Genomic DNA, 23,020 nt, shown 5'->3' on the forward strand with positions numbered 1-23,020 from the left:
ACGCTCCAAAGAAAACTGCTTTTTTTGGCTTGATTTCTACTTTTTCGGTTATTAACATCAGGACGCATGTTTTCTTGACACATACATTTGCCTGTTATTTTTTGCCCGTCCTTTTCATTTAACCATCTACATTTCCTTAAATGGATCACTTTAGGGAGCCTTGAGTTGGGTTTTGCTGTTAGCCAAACTGAAAGACATACTTTTTTCTCTTTTAATATATGCTATAAACTCGCATTGTTGATACGATTGATAGATTTGGTCTTCTTTCTACAATATTGCTTCACGTTATTTTTTCATGTCCTTCACTTTGTAGTTTCATTTCTCTATGGTTTTGTTATTTCATGTGATATTTAGAAGGATACATTTTTGCTCTGGCGATTACCTTTATGTTAATCATTCTATACACTGCTTTTATTCAACTCCTCCTTTGGAAATTTAGTTTTTAGTATGAATAATGTTGAATTGGGCAATGCCTGCTCTTTTTCTCCCTTCTCTTTCATCTTTCCTCTCATTCTTCAATTTTAATCACTGGTTATAATTGTAGTTTTGATGGTTTTATTCCTAAGTCTATCTATCTTTTACCTGATTTGTGACTCTCAAGTTATGCCATTATATTCCCTATTAATATCTATGAAAATATCAGAGAGCTAATTCTTCTTTCCATTAATTCTCTCCCTTCTCATATTTTTGTTGCTTACGGAATATATGTTTTCTTAGAGTATATTACATTTACATACTGTTCTGTCCAGATTCCTCTTAGTCTTCTTGTCTTGGTTCTACAATTAAACATATTTACTTCCTACCCCACCAACCTTCTGATGAAGCAGTTCTAGTCATTTTGCAGTGGCAGATGCTCATTTGCTAGCAGCTTTCTCGGGAAGTGCTCATGGGAATGACATTCCCAGATGTCTAGCTTGTTCATAACTTCATTTGATGGGTTGTCAATGGCCTTGCATCTGAAGGATATAAAAATCCACGTCTCATACTTCTTTCCTGGAGTGTTATAAAAATATCCTATCACTTTCTAACGCCAAAATATATTTTATTGTTTCCTTGTTCTGTTTTCATTGAGGTAAAATTTACAGACATAAAATTCACTAAATTCATCCTTTTCTACATCCTTTTTACAACTCTAAAGCTTCCAAACACATTCAGGTTGTTGTCAGAATGCAAATCCATACGTTCAGAGGACCGAGGTCCCCATTTCCTAGCTGGCTGTGAGCTGGGAGTTGTTCTCAGACCTTAGAGGTTATCTATATTCCTTGGTTCGTGCCCTGCTCCTCCATCTTCAAAGCTGAGTCGTTTTTTGCTTGGAGGCTCTCGGAGCTCACCTTCTGTCTCATTTGTCCTGCTATCCTCTTTTGCTGAATTTCTCTTCTACTCTCCTTTTCTTTTTTCAAGGACTTCTGTGACTAAATTGAGCCCACTCAGATAATCTAGGATAATCTCCTTTTTTTAAGGTCAGCTGATAATTAACTTTAATTACATCTGCCAAGTCCTTTCATAGCAGCACCTAAATCAGTATTTGATTAGATTATCTTTATGGCAGGAATGAGAATATTAAGGGGGCATCCTTAGAATTCTGCCTACCACACACAGACATGAAAAAAACTCACTCAATTTCACTTATAAGGGAAATAAAATTAAGCATACACTAAGATACCACTTTTCACTACCACATAGGAAAAGAACAAAGTGTATCACACCATACTGATGAAAGAGAGAGGTAAAAGTTACTTGGATATATTGCTGGGAGGAATTATAACGGGTAGAGCATGTCTAAAAATAACATGGCAAAATCTATCAAAATTATAAACATCAATAGATGTTTATCCAGAAATTCTACTTCCAGAAGTGTTTCCTACAGATACCACATATATATGAAATGATCTATGCACAAGATGGCTATTGTATATTGATTTTTGTAGCAAAATATTGAAAGCAAACTAAAGGCCTAAAGAACTAGTTGGTAAGTTAATATAACTTGATATCAATAAACTATAAGACATAAATACAATAGAATACATAAATACAGTGATGAAACTCTTCATACACTGCTAACAACATTGTAAGCAAGATATTTTATTCATTTTTTCCACTTATTTATTTATTTATTTATTTAGAGAGGGAGAGATAGTGAGCAAGCAGGGGAAGGGCAGAGGGAGGGACAGAGACAGAGAATTCCAAGCAGACTCTGCCTCATCAGCATGAAGCCCGACATGGGGCTCAAACCATAAACCATGAGATCATGACCTGAGCCCAAATTAAGAGTTGGACACTTACCCAACTGAGTCACCCAGGCACCCCAAGATATATTATTTTTAAAAGAGAAGTTATAATTATACTGGAAGTCTTAGCTCAGCAGAGAACAAAAAGAAATAAAAGGCATCCAAATTGGCAAAGAAGAAGTCAAGCTTTTACTATCTGCAGACGACATGATACTATACATAGAAAACCCGAGAGTCCACCAAAAAATTTCTAGCACTTATACAAGATTTCAACAAAGTTGCAGGATATAAAATCAACATGCAGAAATCTGTTTCATTTCAATACACCAATAACGAGGCAGCAAAAAAAGAAATCAAGGAATTGATCCCATTTGCAATCGCACCAAAAACGATAAGATGCTTAGAGATAAGATGCTTGGAGAAGCAAGCATTTAATGAGCACATACTATGTACCAAACGGCCACAGAGCACCTTCTGGGTATCGTCTCTTTATCCTTAAAACAGCTTGTATGGTTAGTATTATTATACTCATTTTACAGTTGGACATACTGAGGTTCAGAAAGACACATTATTACCCAAGGTTTGACAGGTATTAGGACACTGGCCAGGGTTTGACCTAGGGCGATTTTGTATCACAAATTTAATCCCTACATGACAGTAATACTCTACTATTAAAAAAGGAAGAAGAACATAATTTTCGAATGAATAAAGAATATTCTTTTAAATAAAATATTTATCTTTATATAAAAATAAATACATTGCCTTTCTATTTCCCATTTCGTGTGCACAGTGGCATTAGTCCCAAATTAGAGCTTAAGAAATACTGATGGAGTCCAGTCTGCAGCCAGATGTGGAAGTCTTCTATATAATACCTGCCACAATGCTTCTCCTGAACATTTCCATAAAGTCACTTGCTCACAAAACAGCCCTCTCCATGTATTAAGGCACACTTCCGTGCTAGAAAACGTGTGCTACATTGGTATGAAATACGCTTCTCTGGCACCCTCCGTGCCTTTGTCTTCAGTTTGCCCTGTGGAGCCACCATGGAAGTTTTAATTGGTTCCTCCTCCTTGTGACAGCTCTACAAACATTCAAAGTATTTCCCTTTCAACGTTAAACCCTCCGAGAGTCTCTGTCTCTCATACAGCAAGATTTCAAGTCTCTCTCTCATATGCATAAACAGATAATTCTCCTCTGGGGTGCTGTACTTTGTCAATGTTTTTGATAGAATATTTTATAAGAGAATATTGACCAGCAGAAAGCAGACAAAGATTATCACCTCCAGTTGCTGAATGTCATCCTATTAAAACAGACAAAAACAGATTATCTTTATGACAAGAGGATCAGTCTGCTAACTTGTTTTGAGCAGGCAGGCATATACAATCCTTAATTATTTTTTCACATTTGCAACTCATAGGTTTCCCACCCCACGAGAGAGATAATGCCTTGGCTTAAGGGCAAGATTTTAATATTATACCTATTCCATTTAATTTCTTTTTAAGTCAGCCTGTTGAAACATGAAGAGGCTAGATTCAGAGGAATACAATAGAGAGAGTTGAGAGAGCTTAAAAATGGAAAAATAAACATTTTTTTAAAAGCTAAAATATACAGTAATACAAATGAGGCTTTTTTTTCTTATTCATTAGTGATATATCTATTGAAGCACTAGGATTTTCATATTAAATATTTGAGATCCTTTAATAGCAGCTAGATTTTAGATCATTAATAAAATTACATTAAGTTAAATAGCTAACATCTGTGGAAGTGTATTGTGCATCAGGAACAATTATAAGAGCTTTCAATGAAATACATTCTTTTATTTCACAACAATCCTACGATATAGGTACCATCTTCTCTCCACTTCTGAAGATGAGAGGGGTGAGCAAATTAATTTGCCCAAGGTTATAGAACAATCAGTAAAACCGCCACTCAAAACCAAGAAGTTTAGTTTTAAAATAAATGACACACTGATAATTACAAAACTGTTCTGTAATGAGCCAAGGCTTGCCTAAGTTTCTTCTTGAAACAGGAAATTCAGGAATACGCTGAAGAATGAGTAATGGCTAGCGACCAGAGAAAAGCTGCATGAGAAAGAGACAGACACTGGATACAGAAAGAAGTGATAGGTGCAATGATTTGATGAGTATCACACAGACTGGGTTTGAAGTCAACTCTGCTGCTCACCAGGGCTGAGGACATGAACACATGACCTGACCTGGGCTAGCCCCAGTTTCCTCATCTACGAAATGAAGGTAATGAGATCTCCTTCAAAGGGCTCTTACCAAGAGCCAATGTGATAATATATGTAAATCACTTCACACTGCCGGACACATAGTATGCATTTAACAAATGATGGCTATTATATTATTATTATAGTCAAATTTGAGTCATGACACCGGAGGGAGCGTATGCCTGGTAAATTCAATTTTCTCCCTCAGTGAAGTTGCTCATGTCCCTAACCTCTAGTAGTGCCTAATTCAGGAATGTGGGCTCAATAATTAATCACAGATTATACTTTATTGCGTTAGCTAATGTTGCTTTCTACTTTTAGCTGTTTCATAACTTCATGGGGCATTTGTCATTTTTTTTCATTAACTGAAAGAAAATGTAAAATAAGAAATCTAGAGAGTACTTTTTTCCTACATTTCTAAATTAAAGTGTTTTTTCCTTCCCTGGTAGAACATTTATCTTTTATTATAAAGTCTACCAAAATGTCTCTAACAATGGCAGTTTCTTTAACTGGAGAGCAAATATAGTTTAGGATAAAAATTCAGCAGAATATACAGCTGAGCGTCTGGGACATCACTGGACCGTTATCAATGCAGAATTATCATACATAGAGAGGAAATGATTTGGTTTAAAATGCAGTTATTTTATTATTTACTTAGATTTTATTATTTATTTTTCACATTACTTGCAACAGGGTCTATTGTTAACAGTTTTAGACACATTCCTCAGGATACCTTCAGGTTTCTAAGAATGTGACCGACAACTCTAGAAACTACTAATCCATAGCCAGTTTTACTTCTCTTCAAGATGACTGTTAAAATTATATTCAGTATTTTTAAAGTTCTAACACAGCCCAATTTTATTAGTGGAGACTACATCACTGGACCGTGAAGTTAAACTTGAAACTAGATCCTGTGACTTTTCTGTCTTAAACCGGATTATTTTCCTATCAAATGTAGAATATGATCCACCCTTGTTACCAAAACTTTAAAACCCTCTGTGGGTCCATCCTTACCTGGCTCTATGACAGCGGGTCTTATGCATCCTGTCCTTGTATGCTCTACTCTAACTATACTGATATTCTTCATGACTCTGAACTTCCCTGCCTTTCTGCCTTCACCGGAGCTCCTCTTACAAGGCCCACGTCTCCCCATGCCTTTATTTGAATGGTCCTTCTTATCATCCAGGCTTCAGCTCAAGGCCTTTTCCTCAGAGATCCTTACCTTGATCATCCAGTGTAAACTCCATCCCCCACTCCAGCCATACACTGGAAAAACTTGGCTACATTTAGTGAGATGACTATTTAAAATTCTCTTCTTTACTCATTTATGAATTTATTGTCTGACTTCCCTACTAGAATATGAGCATCATGAGAGAAGTAAATGTGTCTCCTTGGATCATTGTTGAATCTTCAGGGTCTAGAGAAGAGTCTTTTACATGGCAGTTCCTCTAAACATATTTGTTCAATTGATAAATTATGGGGGATTTCAATTGTGGTTTTCTACGTGTTCAAATTAGCACAACGGCACCGTGGCTGCATCTACTTTGGAATTAGGCTGCCTAGCTTTTCAGTCTCCAGCTCTGCCACTTACAGGTCTCTATTGCCTTCATGTGTCAGACAGGACCCATCTCATAAACTCATTCAAAGGATTGTCTGCAATGATGAATGTCAAGTACTTGGCACAGTAAGCTCTCAGCAAATATTGTCTATGATTGTGCATTTTTTTTTTTTGTATTCAGAGAGCCTTGTTGTTTTAAAGGTTTCATCATACACAAATTTTAAGTGGAACTACTAAATTCGCCTGGCTAATGAACGTGTTCCTTCCTATCATCAGTTTATATTTGCTTTCCTCTTTGGTTAGCAAACGCCAAGTTAGCAACCTCTTTTGTCTTTGCAATCGTCCTATTCTAGAGGTGCTCATCCACTCCATGGATGTCACTTTTATTTTCTGTGCCAACAATTCTTGCCGCTTCATTTATACACCAAATATGTGAATTTCTCTATAGGATAGTTTAATTTTTTTTTTTTTTGAGACAGAGAGAGAGAAAGAGAGAGCTTGAGCAGGGGAGACAGGCAGAGAAAGAGAGAGAGAGAGAGAGAGAGAGAGAGAGAGGGAGAGAGAATCTTAAGTAGGCTCTATCTTCAGCGTGGAGCCCCATGTGGGGCTTGATTCCACGACCTTGGGATCATGACCTGAGCCGAAATCAAGAGTCAGATGCTTAATCGACTGAGTCACCCAGGCGCTCCTATAGGGTAGTTTTATACCAGAAACTAGCTATCCAGAAGGACGGGTAAGTTAAACACATTAACATTTATATAAGTACAGTCTGAGGTAAGTTTATGAAAGAAATATGGAGGTTCAATGAAATACATAATCTTATGTATTATAAGAAGAACCAATTTAGATCAGAGGTGGGGAATAGTGGAAAAAGGCATCCTGGAAATGATACTTGAGCTGACATTAAAGGCCGAGTACGGATTAGCTGAGCAAACATTGCAGGTGCAGTGTTCCATGGAAGATTTGCAAAGTTCTGGAGAAGTAAAGAGATTACAAGCTTAAAGGAAATGGGAAAAAAGTGGTATAGGGTAACGAGTAGGGAGCAGAGGATTAGAGATGAGGTTGTAGAGGAGATTGAGCCCAAACCCTGAGTACCTCCTAGACAACATCAGGAATTGGGGATTTTGTCTTTTGTGCAATGGAAATTCATGAAGATTTTACACAGATGGACAGCTAGATCATATTTGCTTGTTCAGAAGCTCACTTTGGCTGCATTGTTGAGGATGGGTAAGAAGGAAAGACAAGAGGTTACCTCATTAGTCTGCCACAGAGAGACAGTGCCTTAGAGCAGGGCAGAGGGGCTTTGAGAAAAAGAATGAATTCAAGAAATAGTCAAGACACTCTCAATCTTGATATATCAGAAGGAGAATGAAGACTGCTGAGTGCCAAAGAATTTTGCTAAATAGCTATGAGACTAAAAGATCACCTGGCTAAAATCACTAGTCAATCCACAAATAGTTATCATGGTTAGTGAGGGTCAGGTAGAACATGACCATGATAGCCCTTATGAACTCCAGTTAAAACAGATGTGAAAGAGTCACGTTAAGTAGCTGACATCTCTGAAAAAGTTTCAACTGAAATCTAAAATATGTTTTGATTGGTATTTTTTCCTAGATGTAAAATATGTTGTGTCTGAAACCTGTTTCTTTCCAATTTATATATAAATAAATTGCCAACAGTGTTCCATAAATTGAATGTGTATTCTCTAGCTGTAATAGGATGACAGTTCATTTCAACAAACATATTTAACATTGCCTACATGCCAGCCGCTGTGATATGCGGTGGCAATACAAAGATCAAAAGACATGTCTCTGCTAAGGAACGCGGCAGGTGTGCCTTCATCCTGGTACTTGTAATGGTTTATTATCTTAAACTGGTCTTAAGGAGTAGCTAAACCTGATGGGTAACTATTGTCAGAATGGCATTTTTATAGCAATTGTGCTAAAAAATAAAAATCATAGTTGTTGAGTATTCTCCAACATTCACATGAACAAAATAAAAGATAAGTAGGTTCTCAGATAAACCATGAGGAGCTCTATGATGGCAGGGTGCTGTGTCCATTTTATTCAACATTATGTTCTCAAAATTTAGCTCATTGTCTAGGGCATGGTGCCCATTTGTTAAACTCATGAATGGCAGAATAAATTAATGTCTGAGTTGTGCTAGGTGAGGATAGAATCTAAAGCCCCTAGTTCCGGAAGGGCCCATCAGGATACCTATATATTCAAAATAAGATCGTTCCTAGGGACTAATTAATTGATGAGAATTGCCCTTTGCCTTTTCCAGATAAAACTGCGTTTCCATTCTTTTCAGCCCATGACCCTAGAGTCTTAACTAAGAGTTCCTTGAATTGATCAACGCACGCACACACACACACACACGCACGCACACACACAAACACCACGGGAAATGTACTACTCATTGGTTTTTCTGAGGTCCACTTCTTTTTAGGAATAAGCTCACTTTCTTTCAGGAAAAGAATTAAGGCAGACCTAAAGTTTCACAAAACGTCCTCTCTCCCAGGTTTAGTATTTAATTCAATTCAATTATAAAATTATTTCTTTACATCTGCTCTGCATTGGCTACTCTGTTTACTGGAAAACGAAATGAATAAAATGAGGCCTGCACTCAACTATTTCACAATATAGTTGAGGAGGAAGAAGTAAACAAATAATTATTATGTACCATGCTAAGGACTATGATGTGTAAAGCAAAGGATACCATCAAAGCCCTGGAGAGGCATGTATTAGCTTGAGCTGTGATGACAAAATACCATAGACTGAGTGGATTAAACAACAGAAATTTATTTTCTCACAGCTTTGGAGGCTGGAAAGTCTAAGTTCAAAGTTCTGGCAGAGGTCAGTGTGCAGCGAGTCTCTCTTCCTGACTTGCAGAGGGCTGCATTTTCACTGTGTCCTCACATGGCAGTGAGAGCAAACCCTGGTCTCTTTTCCTGTCCTTATAAGGACACCACTCTTACCGTATTAGGGCCCCACCCTTATGATTTTATTTGATTTTATTACCTCCTTATTAGCCCTATCTCCATAACATCGAGGGTTAGGGTTTCAACAAATGAATTTTAGAAAGATACAACTCAGTCCATAGCAAGGCATGTGAAGCAGAGAGAGGTTGCTAGACATCATGGAGAAACAGGAACTGGGGAGCAGTTCTACACATTAGGAAAATGGTTAGAGGGGCAGTGTAAACACATATGGGAGCAAGAAAGTGAATAATGAGCATCCGTGGCATATAAAACGTGAATTAGAGAGGAAAGCCACTAATGGGGTCTGAAGATCTAATTTCAGGAATCACCAGAATGTCAGGCTAAATGAGATCACCAAAGTTGTGAGTGTAGATAAAGGAAAGGTCCAGTGACTAAGCCCTGGATGTCCATCAACAGGTCAAGTTGGCTGACAGGTGGAAAGTCCAGCAAATGACACTTCAAAGGAATGGCCAGTTTGTTAGCTGGAAACCTACCGGAGTATGTGTCCTGGATACCAACTGGAAGGTCCATAGTAGATGTACACTGAGGACTTGACATTAGATTAGCAAAGTAGAGGTTGTTATTAGTAAATTGGAGCAGAGGAGTTTGCCTGCAGTTGTGGAGTAGAATCGCTTGGCTGAAGTGGGTTCAAGAAAAAAGGGGATAAGCAGTGGAGGGAGCATGTGTAGGTGAGCCTTCAGGGAATTTTGCTATGAAGAAAAGCAGAGGAGAACTATATGATATGGGGGCAGCTCCAGATAGAAAGAGGCCCGCAAATCATAGTCCTGCTCTAAAGTCCACAGTCTCTCCTGCAAGTGTAAGTTTACATTTATGTCTAACACCGCCTAGAATGTGTGTGACTGTAATAAAAACAAAAAGGTTAACTGAAAACAACCAAGCAAGCCCACATTTTGCAATATAAATGATGTATGGATTACTAAACAACCATCTGAAGCTTGATTACCTATTTAGCTGATAGAGAATTACATAGTTTTGGGTGTGGTTCTGACTTTGAATTCTTCCTCTAGAATAAAATTATAGTTTTACTCCACAGCCATTTAAGTTAGAAGAAGAGTCTCTGCTCTGGCTCTATGAAAATCTATTTTCTATATATTTGGAGGCTTCAGTCCTTGTTGTTGTCATTATTATTATTATTATTATTATTATTATTATTATTATATATTCCTCTTACCTTATGAATTAGAACATTCACTTTTTATAATAGTTACTTCCTTTTTTTATAATAGTTTCCTCTTTTTTTTTTTCTTTCACTGACTCTGGATAATTCTTATCACTTTGCATACTGTGCAAAGGTTTAACTAAATACTACACCTTCACCAGGTGTATTCCTAAGGTTTGTTCTCCATCTGCATGCTCTCGGATAGGTTACGAGTTTCCCTGAGTGTGGCTTCCTTGAATCTGCATGTAATTCTTGGGACATTATGTATTTTTATTTTGTTTCCACTCCCAATGATCCACACACTTGTGTGAACCTCTACCCTTGGGTGCAGATGAGATCCGTGATTTGCTTCTATCCATGAAGATAGAAAAAGTGACAGAATGCAGCTCCTATGATTAGGTAACGGTATATAAGACTCAAGAGTGGAGAGAGATTCTCCTGCTGGCCTTGAATAAGCCAACAGTCATGTGGTGAAGTGCCTTTGGAGAGGTTCACATGGCAAGGAATTATGGGTAGCCCCTAAACCTAAGGGTGGCCCCCAGCCACAGCCAATAAGAAGCCAACACCCTCAGCCATTGGGCCACAGGGAAATGAATCCTGCTGATTTAAATGAGCATGTAAGTGGATTCTTCCCTGGCATGCTTCCAGACAGGCTTATAAAACTCTGGTCGACCCACTTACAGTATGGCCAGACTCCTGACCCACAGAAACGCTGAGATAATAGATACGGTATGTTTTAAGCCATTAAGTTTGAGGTAATTTGTTATGATGCCAAGGAAAACTAATACACAGAGATTTCTGTGATTTTTATTAAGAGTATGCCTTTTTTTTATATGCACATCCCTGGCTGTGTTTTAGACCCAATCTAGTAGTCTATGTCATTAAAGAGTAGTTTCAACAAATTTAAATTTATATCTATAGCTATTATCTCTACTGTATTTCATTTTATTTATTTATTTATTTATTTGTTTATTTATTTATGGTATTTTCTATTTCTTTTTTCTCTCCCCTCATTTCTGGATTTTGGTTGAATAGCTGAGTACCCTTCTGCTTGTTTAAAAATTATAAATTCTATTTTTGTTCTTTTAGTGATTGCTTTAATATTATAATTGTTTAATCCTATTTATTTCTTAAACCTTTTACTATCCATATTTTGCCTCTAATGAGGCAAGTATTTCAGCATCCTATTATCTCACTTTGGTCTCTTGTCTGCTATTATATTGATATTATCTAGAATTATGGATATCATTATATAGATATTATCTAGAATCAATTGCACCACCTCAACCTTGCATGTTTCTATAGCATCATCTGCACTGTTTTCACAGCAAGAACTTTCCTTAAAGGAGTTTCAATCTGGGTCTTTGGCAAAGTCTATGAAATCTTATATGCCTGAGATTATTTCTATTGTGCCTTCCCTTTGGAGTGTTGGTTACAAATTTGGTTCATGACTTCTTTTCCTTCAAAAAGTAAAATGTGTTGCTCCATTACAATGTAGGTTTCATTGCTTCTGTTGAGAAGTGCGATCAGATCTAATTCTTATCCTTTCATGGATAATCTGCTTGTCCTCTCTGAAAGCTGTTAGGTTTTCTTTTGGACTTGGACCTTAACTGTCACTCTCTTATGTCTAGATGGAGGTTTTCTTTTGTCCTTCCTACTCAACACTCCAGGAACTCTTTCAATATAAAGTTTTAACTCATTAATTCTGGATTCACCTGTAGCATTTCTCTAAATATTTCCTTGTCTTCATTTTTATTTTTCTCTCCTTAATATACTATTAATCTAATGTTGGCACTGCTACTCCTACCCTCCATATCTGTTTAGCTTTCATTTGTCCTTTCCTACTGACCCTCCTCTGATCTGATCTTCCAACTTACATCCTTCTCAGCTTAGGTTCATTTTAAAAATCTCATCTATATGTTTCTTTGTTTCAACCATCACAGTGTTTATACTTAATATTTGCTCCTGCTTCTTAGTTATCCATTTATTTATTATATTTGATGGATATTGTTAATATCATCCTATATATTCTTTAATATATTTGTCATAACTATTTTTAATTTTGGTCTGTCTGTTCCAATGGTTCTGCTTCAGAATGTATACCAATTCTGCTTTATAATGTTACTCAATTTTTGTCTTACTTTTATAATATTATTCCTCAAGACTCAATTTATTTTGTCTTGTGATCTCACATTTAAGCTTTTGTTTTTGGATCCCATGTTTCGGGAAGGGTCTGATGGCAGACCTTAGTCTGTGATGGCAGCAGTGAGTTTAGAGAGATGAGCAAGGATGAAGCCCAATGCAGAGACCCTTCAGCACCACAGACCTGCTCTCCCAGGGAAATCCTCTGGTCCCAACTTTATCTTTGAACACTTTAGGAGAAGCAGCATGGGGAGACGAAATGGCACTAGTTTATAACCCAACAATCTGGGACATCTGGAGGAAGAGAGTAGAGAAGGAAATGCTTGGGGAAGTTATTTATTCTGCAATTGTTTTTAACAACTCCTTGCCCCAGAAGGGCTTTGCACTGCCTGTATGTTACCCCATGGATACCTTCAGCAGCAGAATGGTTCATGGGTGTCTAAGGTTATGGGATAATCAAGGACTGTGCCAAGCACCATGTGCCAGATGCCAAGAAGAACAGATTGCAGATCATCCAAGCAAAGCTTACAGCAGCCTTCTCCTTCTCCACCTGGACCACTGTCCTTTCTCCTCAATCTAGATCATCAAAAAGCACCAGCTCAAGAAGCTTTCATAGCTGGCTTTTAGGGAGAGCCAGCAGCTCATGCTAACTCACCATTTTCATTGCATTTTCTTTCTCTACATAATCTTGGGTCTATTCCTCCATCATCTCTGAGTTTCAGCAAAGAGATTGCTTTTTTGGCAAGAAGAAAAAAAAATCTATGTTCAATAAAACTGAAATGTGCTACCAATTCCACAGAGCTCATGGGCTCTAATATTTCTGTTATTAAAGCATCAAACCCTTTCTGGTAACTGGAACTACCTGGGATGTTATTGTTTAATCAGTTAATTTTCTGTGTAATTATGTAATACAACTGAACATTTGTATCCAGTCTCAACAATCTATATGAAAACCAGAAAGTCCTAGAAAATGGTGACACACTTCATTCATTCATTTAGTTAAAAGATATTAATTGAACAATTTCCATGTGTCAGTCTCTAGGTTACGCAAAAAGGAAACTAAGATTAAATACTTGTCTTGAAAGGGATTTTTCACTAAAAGAATTATAAGGGGCTTAAACAGAGTCTTATATAATTATAATTAAATGCATTCATAGATTTTGTACAAAGTCATAATGGAGCATAGAGAAGGGTGTTCCTGACTTACTGGTGAAGGGTAGGAAGATTTCCTGGAGAAATTTTCTCACCTGATAATATGGCACAGTATCAAGGTCGCATTGTTCTGGACTCTGAGGAAACTTTTTTTTTTAACGTTTATTTTTGAGAGAGATAGACAGAGTGTGAGCAGGGGAGGAGCAGAGAGAGAGGGAAACACAGAAAATGAAGTGGGTTCCAGGCTCCGCACTGTCAGCACACAGCCCAATGCTGGGCTCGAACTCACGAACCTCGAGATCATGACCTGAGCCAAAGTCAGATGCTTAACCACTTCAGCCACACAGGCGCCCCCTTGAAAACTTGTTAACAAGGTCCACCCTCAACTACTCAAAATCTCTATGCAAGGATTCTGCCTGTCATTGCAGAAAAAAACAAAACCAAGATAATCTGATCTGACAATTACTTCTCGAGCTTACAAGTTATTTGCTAAACCAGTTTGGTACATGCTAGCTCTAACTTCTTGGAAGTGTGGTTTGTGGTAAGCCAGCACCTACCCATCCAAACATGGGCTTTCATGCAAACTAAGGCGTGAGCACCTGTGCTTTTGAAACCCTGACATCTCGTCATATATACATGCCAGATGAGGATGCGGAGACCATGTTTTGTTATTACTTTTCACTATTTTCTCTATCTAGAATCACTGAATCAATCAGTTTTGTGAACAGTTAGAAGTCACAACTCTTGAACCTCAAGTATGTACCTTACTATCAAATCTATATGAGCCCCATAATGATAGGTAAGTCTTACCTACCTCGTCTCTTAGTCTGACGATCTGAAAAGATTTTGCAAATAAAATGCACCAATTATTTATTCAATAAAACTGCATTTGGAGTTACTGTTTCCCAGGGACTGGGGCAGGTGCTAGGGATGTAGAGCTAGCCAACACATAAAATTCCTCTTCCACGGAATTTACAGTCTCATGGGGCAGACTGATATTGAACAAGTAATTATAAATGTGATGAATACTATAAAGGGGAAATACAGGGTGCCATGAAGCACAGAAGAGTGCTTTAAAAAGTGGCTTCCTCTGTAGAACAACTGTGGGAAATTGAGATTTCACATTAAAATCAATAGGGCTAGAAGCGTATGCTTCATTTTTTAGAGGTCGCCCTGTGAATGGCTGTGCTTCTTACACCAGGATACCCATGGGGGATCCAGAAGCCACAGAATAAACACAATTCATACTTCTGGTGCTTAGGTGTCACTTGAAGATTTGGGAAAACAAACATTTTTATTAAAACAAATATAGATATATTATGGAGTAGACTTGTATGCATGTTAAAGATAAAAGATGAAACTTCAAAGAAATTTCACACTTGCTGTGATTCCCTTTGAACTACACCCCCAGACTCCCTAGGGGTGTGTATATTCATTCTCCTCTGCCTTTAGGGGTACTTTATAAAAAAATAATGTTTAACAAGCAGTAGAAAGAGCATGGGACCTGGCACCACTAGGAATAGCTGGGTAGTCTTTGCTAAGCCAGCTGTGACTCAGTTTCCTTGGGGATAACATAGGGATAATGCCTTACCTCTAAATATTGCTGTGATAGCAAATGAAACATTTTCAGGACAATGTTTTCTATAAAATAAATATTAGTTACCTCTTCCAATATCAGTGAAATAAATAGTTGTCTAAGATTCTTACTGCTTAAACTTAGCACAGCTAGAACCACAGAAGGAACAACCAAAGAAAGCAGGTTTTAGCAAGCCCGTGTTATGTTCCCATCTGTTTATCCATTAGCATAATAGCTACTGTAATAACAGCTAACAAATGTGAGTGTATGTGTGGTGAATCTGAAATGCTTGTAAACTGTAATTTAAGGAAACAAAACAAACAAACCTACCCATTTTCCATATGTTAATATATTTTTACTCCGTGTTGCTATTTTTAACCATTTTATATTGATTATGACAGAAAAGAAAAGAAGAAAACATGACTACATCCACTCCTCTTGTGAATGGAGTATAGGATTAAAGAATACAAGAACTCTTGGTAAACTCTAAATCAGTATACAATTATAAAGTGCTATTATGGTTATGATTGTAAGGATATGCTAATAAAGGGCTCTGTATTTCTCAATAGTAGGTATTTCCAATCCAGGCAGCTGGTATACTTATTTTTTTCTTAAACTCAATTTTGGTCAAATTTTGCTCTCTCCTTCAATATCCCAAGCCCCAATGAATGAGGCAAACTGAAAAATTTAGGAAAATTAACTATGGATAAGAGAGAAAAATCTATGATCTATTTACTCATTCATTCATTCAACAAATATTATTTGAGTTCCTACTGTGTAGCAACCCCCAGGCTGTGCACTGGGAACACAGAAGTAAATAAAGCAGACAGACCTTGCCTCATGAAGCTTACGTTTTACTGAGAGAAGAAAGCTATTAAATGCATATATAAATAGGATAATTTCAGATGGTTATACGTGATTTGAAGAAAATAAAACAGGGTAATGAAAAGGGGGGCAATGGTAGCTAATTTAATTAGAATAGTTAAAGAAGATCTCTCTGACTAGAAAATATTTGAATAGAGATGTAGATAATGAAAACATGCTGGCAAGGCAAAGGGCTGGGGGAGCAGCTTTCTGGGCAGAAATAATGGCTGGTGAAAGTCTTAGGACAAAGAGTTTGGCATGTTGGAAGGTTATCTGTGTGGAGCAGGGTGAGCAAGACAATGAACCTGGGAGAGGTAAGTGGAAACCAGCCACTGAAGCATAATGAGAAATTTAGGTTTTATTCTAATTGTAATAGAAAACCATTGAAGGGTTTCAATCCGGGGGAATAAAAAGATTTGAATATTAAGACCCGATTTTCTGCTGTTTTAAATTGGTCCTCGAAGGGGAGAGTAGAGACTAGGAAATCATAGGATGTTTTTGCTCAGGTATAGATTGGCCAGGGATTTGAATAAATGGTTGTGGAAGTAGTGAGAAGTGTGGGGATTTGATATGTATATTTTGGGGTACAGCTAACAGGATTTTCTGATACACTGAATATTGGGAAACTGTGCTGAAGAAAGCCATCCTGGATGAGCCATCAGCTTTTGAACTAGAAACTAATTGGGTGAACAGTGATGCAAATAACTGTTATATGGAATACTAGGGAAGAAGTGGATTGGGAGGTTGGCGAGAGTGGAAGGAAATAGACAACTAGAGTGAAATAGTAAACGTTTTTTAACATGTTAAGTTTGAGGTATGTTTTAACCATTCGAGTGGAAATTCCTATCTGAATCTAGAGCTCAGGATTTGAAATGAGAGCTAGAGGGGTGCCTGAGTGGCTCAGTCGGTTAAGTGTCTGACTTCAGCTTAGGTCATGATCTCACAGTTCGTGAGTTTGAGCCCCGCGTCGGGCTCTGGGCTGACATCTCAGAGCCTGGAGCCCGCTTCAGATTCTGTGTCTCCCTCTGTCTGCCCCTCTGCTGCTTGCACTCTTTCTCTTGCATTGTCTCAAAAATAAAAAAAAAACATTAAAAAATTTTTAAGAAAAAGAAATGAGAGTTAGATATAAAACATAGTTATTGCTATGCATATAACCAGTGCTAAATCCAGCCAGCTAGCTGTCTATAGTATTTTCTAAATATTTACCTTCTTACTATCTATATGGTTATTTGTTACTATGGATACTCAGTAAATGTGAGATCTGAATCATACAATTTCATAAAATATAGATTCCATCATGCTTTTTACATGGAATCCTTCTGCTTTATGAAACCTGGAGCCAATACTGTAAAATACAATTTCCAATACATTAATATTTAATTTGTAAAGATATCACTATTACATAACTTTCCTGCCCATTCTACTAACTGCAACTCATCTGTTTTCTTAATATTTTCAAGAGAATCCATATATAAATAGCAACTGAGATATGGTTAAAATCTAAACTTCATTTTAAAATTAACTTATCTGGAGGGGCACCTGGGTGGCTCGGTCAGTTGGGCATCCGACTTCGGCTCAGGTCATGATCTCACGGTTCGTGGGTTCGAGCCCCGCATCGGGCTCTGTGCTGACAGCTCAGAGCCTGGAGCCTGATTCAGATTCTGTGTCTCCCTCCCTCTCTGGCCCTCCCCCATTCATGCTCTGTCTCTCTCTGTCTCAAAAATAAAAAATAAACGTTAAAAAAAAATTTTTAATTAACTTATCTGGAATATTACTCAGCTATCAAAAAGTATGAACTCTTGCCATTTGCAACCACATGGATGGAACTAGAGTGTATTATGCTAAGTGAAATAAGTCATTCAGAGAAAAACAAATATGTGATTTCACTCATATGTGGAATTTAAGAAATAAAACAGATGAACATAGGGGAAGGAGGCAAAACTAAGATAAAAACAGAGAGGGAGGACAAATCATGAGAGACTCCTGAATGCAGAAAGCAGAGGGTTGCTGGTGGGGTATTGGGTGGTGGGGGGATGGGCTAAATGGGAAATGGGGATTGGGAAGGGCACTTATTGGGATGAGCAGTGGGTGTTGTATATAAGCGATGAATCACTGAATTCTATTCCTGAAATCATTATTACACTATATGTTAACTAACTTGGATTTAAAAAAAATTAAAATAAAAAAATTAAAAAAAAAAAACCTTACCTGATGATGTGTATGTTGGTGGGTTTTATCATTAACTTAAATTTGTCTCTTTTTGTCACACTTTCTTTAATTTATTTTTAACATTAACATTTTGGGAAATAAACTCAAAAATTTGCTTAGGAAAGCGGAGGAAAAAATTTCAAAATAGCTGTCATTTACAATTCTTGAAGTTTATGCTTGAAAACCCTAAAGAAGATTTGCCTGCCATCAAGTTCACATTATAGATTTATAGGGAGAGAATGAGAAAATTGTTGGTAGTGTACAATCAACACTTTGCAATTTGCTTTGAAATACCTTTTATTTCTGAGGAAGAATTCTGGAGGCTGGGAAACAGTATGTATGAAATGACTGAGAGGTAACAGAAGCGTAAAGGAATAATAGGATTCTCTATTGATAAGCTGGGAAAATTACTGTTAACAAAACATGTCGTAGTTGGTGGAATTTTATTCACCTACAAAATTTCAGGCTTCTTGGATTCAGAGAATGTAGTACTTGCTAATCATTTGAACCATAAGATAACATTTTAATGAGGATTATATGATTTCACTGGAAGGGAAAATGTTCTAAATCCTTCCACTCAAAATTGACGACTTGTATTTAAAACTGTCTGACACATTCTAAAGTCTGAATATAGATTTAATACCAGGCAAGCAATGCTAGGTCTGGTTTTGTCAGAATTGTTGTCTTCTAGAATTCTATTGTTTAGTGTTAGAAATCTAGCTTTTTGGTGTAGTTCCCCTTCTTTACGCTAGGGTGAAAGAGTCTAAATCATTGGAAGTCACGGAATCAGAAATAATCTTTTACACTTTGTTCACAGCCTGAGCCCCATCGGCAAAGATTGTCCTGTGCTGCCTGCACAGCATTTCCCAGGCTGCCTATCAGACTGTGAAAAGCTTTTCTGGAAGAGAGAGCATGAGTGAAGAGCATCACAGAATGAGAACGTACAGGATAAGCCATATCAAGGGCAAAACCGTAGACTGACATAGAACTGCGGAAAGGAACAAAGTGTGGTTAGAAGCAGCCAGACTCAGAACTGAGGTGGTGAAAATTAAAAACAAAACAAAACAAAACAAAAAAGACAAGAGTATGTTTACAGGCAGTGTGAATGGCAAGGATTAAGAGCTCAGGCTCCGGAACCACACTGCCCCCTTCCATCCTGCCACCCTGACTCTGCCCCTGAGTAGCTATGTTAACCTTGAGCAAGTGGTTTTAACACCTCTGTGTCTTGTTTCCCCATCAATATGATGAAGATAATAATAACACCTATCTCATAAGCTACTGTGAGGTTAAATGGGTTGGTATATGTAATAGATTTAGAATGATAGCAGGCAAGTAATAAGCCCTTGGTCAATATTTAGTTTTTATTTTCAAATCTTAAGTGAGATTAAAAATGAGTTAAAAAATTATATGAGGCAAAGTTAGGAATAATTTGCAATTAGTCTTTATCTTTACATAAGGACATCTTAGCAGAAACACACACACACACACACACACACACACACACACACACACACACACACACGCAGAGTCAATCCAATCACAGAATCACAGGGAGGAGTAAGAAAACACTTAACAGGTAGACTATCATGTTTCACCCTAAAAATAATGACCAGAAATTACAGAAATCTAGGATAGCTCCAGAGGAAAAAGAAAAAAAAAGTAGAAAATTCTTCAGAGCATGTTTTTGATATTTTATGAGAATTTGATAAAGCAGAGCATTCAAGAGTGAGTGCTAAATTTGTGCAGGGTAATAAAAGCTTCAGAAGGTAATAAGAATCAAGGACCCTGCACACACATGGTGCTCTAAGAGGTTTAGTAATTACCTAAATGAAAGAACATTGTCATTTCCATAATCACAGTTCAAATCCAGGGATCACTTATGGTTGATAATGTTACAGGTACCATATTCCATCTTCTGTAGCACAAGAGACTTTTAGCAAGGAGCAGCTTATAGTACTTCCCTGTACCTTGTTCATTTCCCCATCATTTCAATGAGACATTCTAGCCTTGTACATAAAACATTTTCACTACTAGGACCTGCTCATAGGGTGCCTGGGTGGCTCAGTTGGTTGAGCGTCCGACTTCAGCTCAGGTCATGATTTCACAGTTTGTGAGTTCGAGCCTCGCATCAGGCTCTGTACTAATAGCTCAGAACCTGGAGCCTGCTTTTGATTCTGTGTCTCCCTCTCTCTCTGTCCCTCCCCTTCTCATGCTCTGTCGCTCCTGTCTCAAAAATAAATAAACATTGAAAAAAATTAAAAAAAAAAAAAAAAAACATTTTCACTACTAGAACCTGCTCATGGAAAAGCTTTGTGGTCTGAATATAACATCAACACATGAACGTGAGCAACAACAACAAAAAACCTTAATGAAAATAAGGTCCAAAGGATTTGGTTATAGATACTTTTTTTTCACTCTACTGAAGATGTTCACATGGAAAATTGTGATGTCTAATTATACTTCTGTCTTCTTCAGGTGAATCTGGCAAATTTGAGATATTTATTAAGGACATTCTTTTATATTTGAAATTGTCTTAATCTCCACCAAAATTACATGACAAGATCATTATTGCCATGAATCTAATATTGGTAATCCATGCCCAATGTATCTTCATAAAAGTAATTTAGGTAGTAGCAAGATTATATACTCCAGTGATTTTCTGTGTCAGAGGTCCCTAAGACCACCCCAGGTTTGATGATTCCATATAAGGACTCATAAGCCCCAGCCTATAGTCCTGTTTATGGCCAAGATTTATTACAGTGAAAAGACACAAAGCAAAATCAGCAAAGGGAAAAGGCACATGGGACAAAGTTCAGAGGAAACCAGACACAAGCTACTAAGAACTGTCTCTCAGTGGAGTCAGACAGAATGTGCTTAATTCCCTCAGCCTATGAGTTGTAGCAACATGTGTGAAGTGTTATCTACCAGGGAAGCTTGTTAGAGACTTGGTGCTTGAGGTTTTATTAGGGCCGGTCACATGGGTAACCTCTGCATAGTACCAAAATTTCAGACTCCCAAAAGGAAAGCAGGTGTTCAGCATAAACAATATTGTTCATATGAACAGTTTAGGCATCATGAGCCCCTCCCACGATCTAGGAAAACTTTTATATCAGTGTAGGGAACTATTTGTCGGTCAAGCTGCTGACATGAGCTAAGGGACAATTTTGTAAGCACCCCTTTCTAAGGACAGCCATCCCAGGCTCCTTTCTGCACATGTACCAAGGCAGACTTTCAGACCAGTTTCTAAACCTGAGAAGAAGGGAGCTTAGCTTTCTTGACAACCCTGAACCTGACTTGCCTAATGAAACTGTCAAAAATGGTAGCACGCTGCCACAATATAGGTCACCGCCAACTGACAAGTGTATAGGCTCTTAACGCATCTTATCATTGCCACGTAAACACTGCTTCTCCATTTTTTTCTCTAAGAAACCCTCAAACACACCCAATCCATTTTAAAGAAAAGAATCTGATGTAATGTAACACTTGTAAAGATCAGAACCCTATCTACCAGAAGTATGTCTATCTAATTTTACCAAAGAGCATCTTCACAAATATCAAAATGAAGAGACACGAATTTCTATGTCAGAGATTCAGGAATCTTGAAGAAATTTCAGTCAATTCTTGTTTTTCTTCACAATTGTAAATTCCAAAATGGGAGAAACAGAGAAATAATTTTTGACACTCCCCCTTCTCACCATTTGTCAATTATTAAACTGCCAATGTTAGTTCTTAGAGTATTTTCCAAATCTGTCTACCTCTCTCCATATCCACTCTGTCACTCCCATCCAAGCTACCAATATTGCTTTATGATATAGCAATACAGACTCCTAGCTGATCCTCCTATACTCCATTTTGATCCTGCCTTTCTGTTATCTATCTTACAGGCAGAGTGATCTTTCAAAAACATCAATCATCCCAAGCTACCTGTCAACATCTTTCCATGTATTGGTGACAGAAAAACACTTAAATCATTATCAATCTCTGCATTATTTATTCCATGCCAAACTCTGTAGCCTCACTTCATGCCTTGATGCCCTTTGCTTTCGGAGTTCCATCCACAGAGACCTTATACAACCTTAGGGTCTGCTCACCAGCTGCTCTCTTTCTTAGTTAAGTTATACTTACTCCTAGTCTTGACTCAAAATATCACCTCCATGGGGGATCCTTTCCTATCTGATCCTTCGTCCCAAAGCACACTCATGCTCATGTACCTACACACACACACACACACACACACACACACACACACACACGCACATTCTTGGTCGTATTCTCCTTCTGGATACTCATTAGCATCCTATAATTCTCCTTCACAGATATATCAGAATTATAATTGATTATCTGTATAATGAGTTGCATGCTGCATACCTGTACCTTTAGGATATAAGCTACATGAAGACAGGAATTCCTTTCACCTTGTTTATTGCTCTATTTGCAGTATCTCTCACAGTGCCTTGCACATACTCGATGCTAAATAAATACAGACTGAATAAATGAATAATTCTATATCTAACTCCTATGTTTCATAGTTCTTAGCATGGCACTGAGCATGACCAAAACAGACTTAACAAATATATAAGTAGATTGATTGCTATGTACATTGGTGCAATCTCATTAGATTTCAAAATTATTTATTCAAAATGCAGTATTTTCTATTTGTTCTTGTTATTGTGTTGGTTTTATGTTTTAGTATTTATAAAGAAAGAGTTCCCACAAATACCTGAAAGAGGTAATAGAATATAAAAATTAGAGGAAAAAAAAAAGAGAGAAAGGACCATTTTCATCACCCAAGTCCTGTTATATGCAAAGCCTAAAATATGTGTTTTCCACATTTTCTACCAGATGTTTGGATGAATTTTATCTTTCTTCCTCAATGAGCCCTTTCTGCCACCTGAATCA

This window comes from Panthera leo, chromosome B4 (assembly GCF_018350215.1).
Source record: "Panthera leo isolate Ple1 chromosome B4, P.leo_Ple1_pat1.1, whole genome shotgun sequence".
Lineage (NCBI taxonomy): Eukaryota > Metazoa > Chordata > Mammalia > Carnivora > Felidae > Panthera > Panthera leo.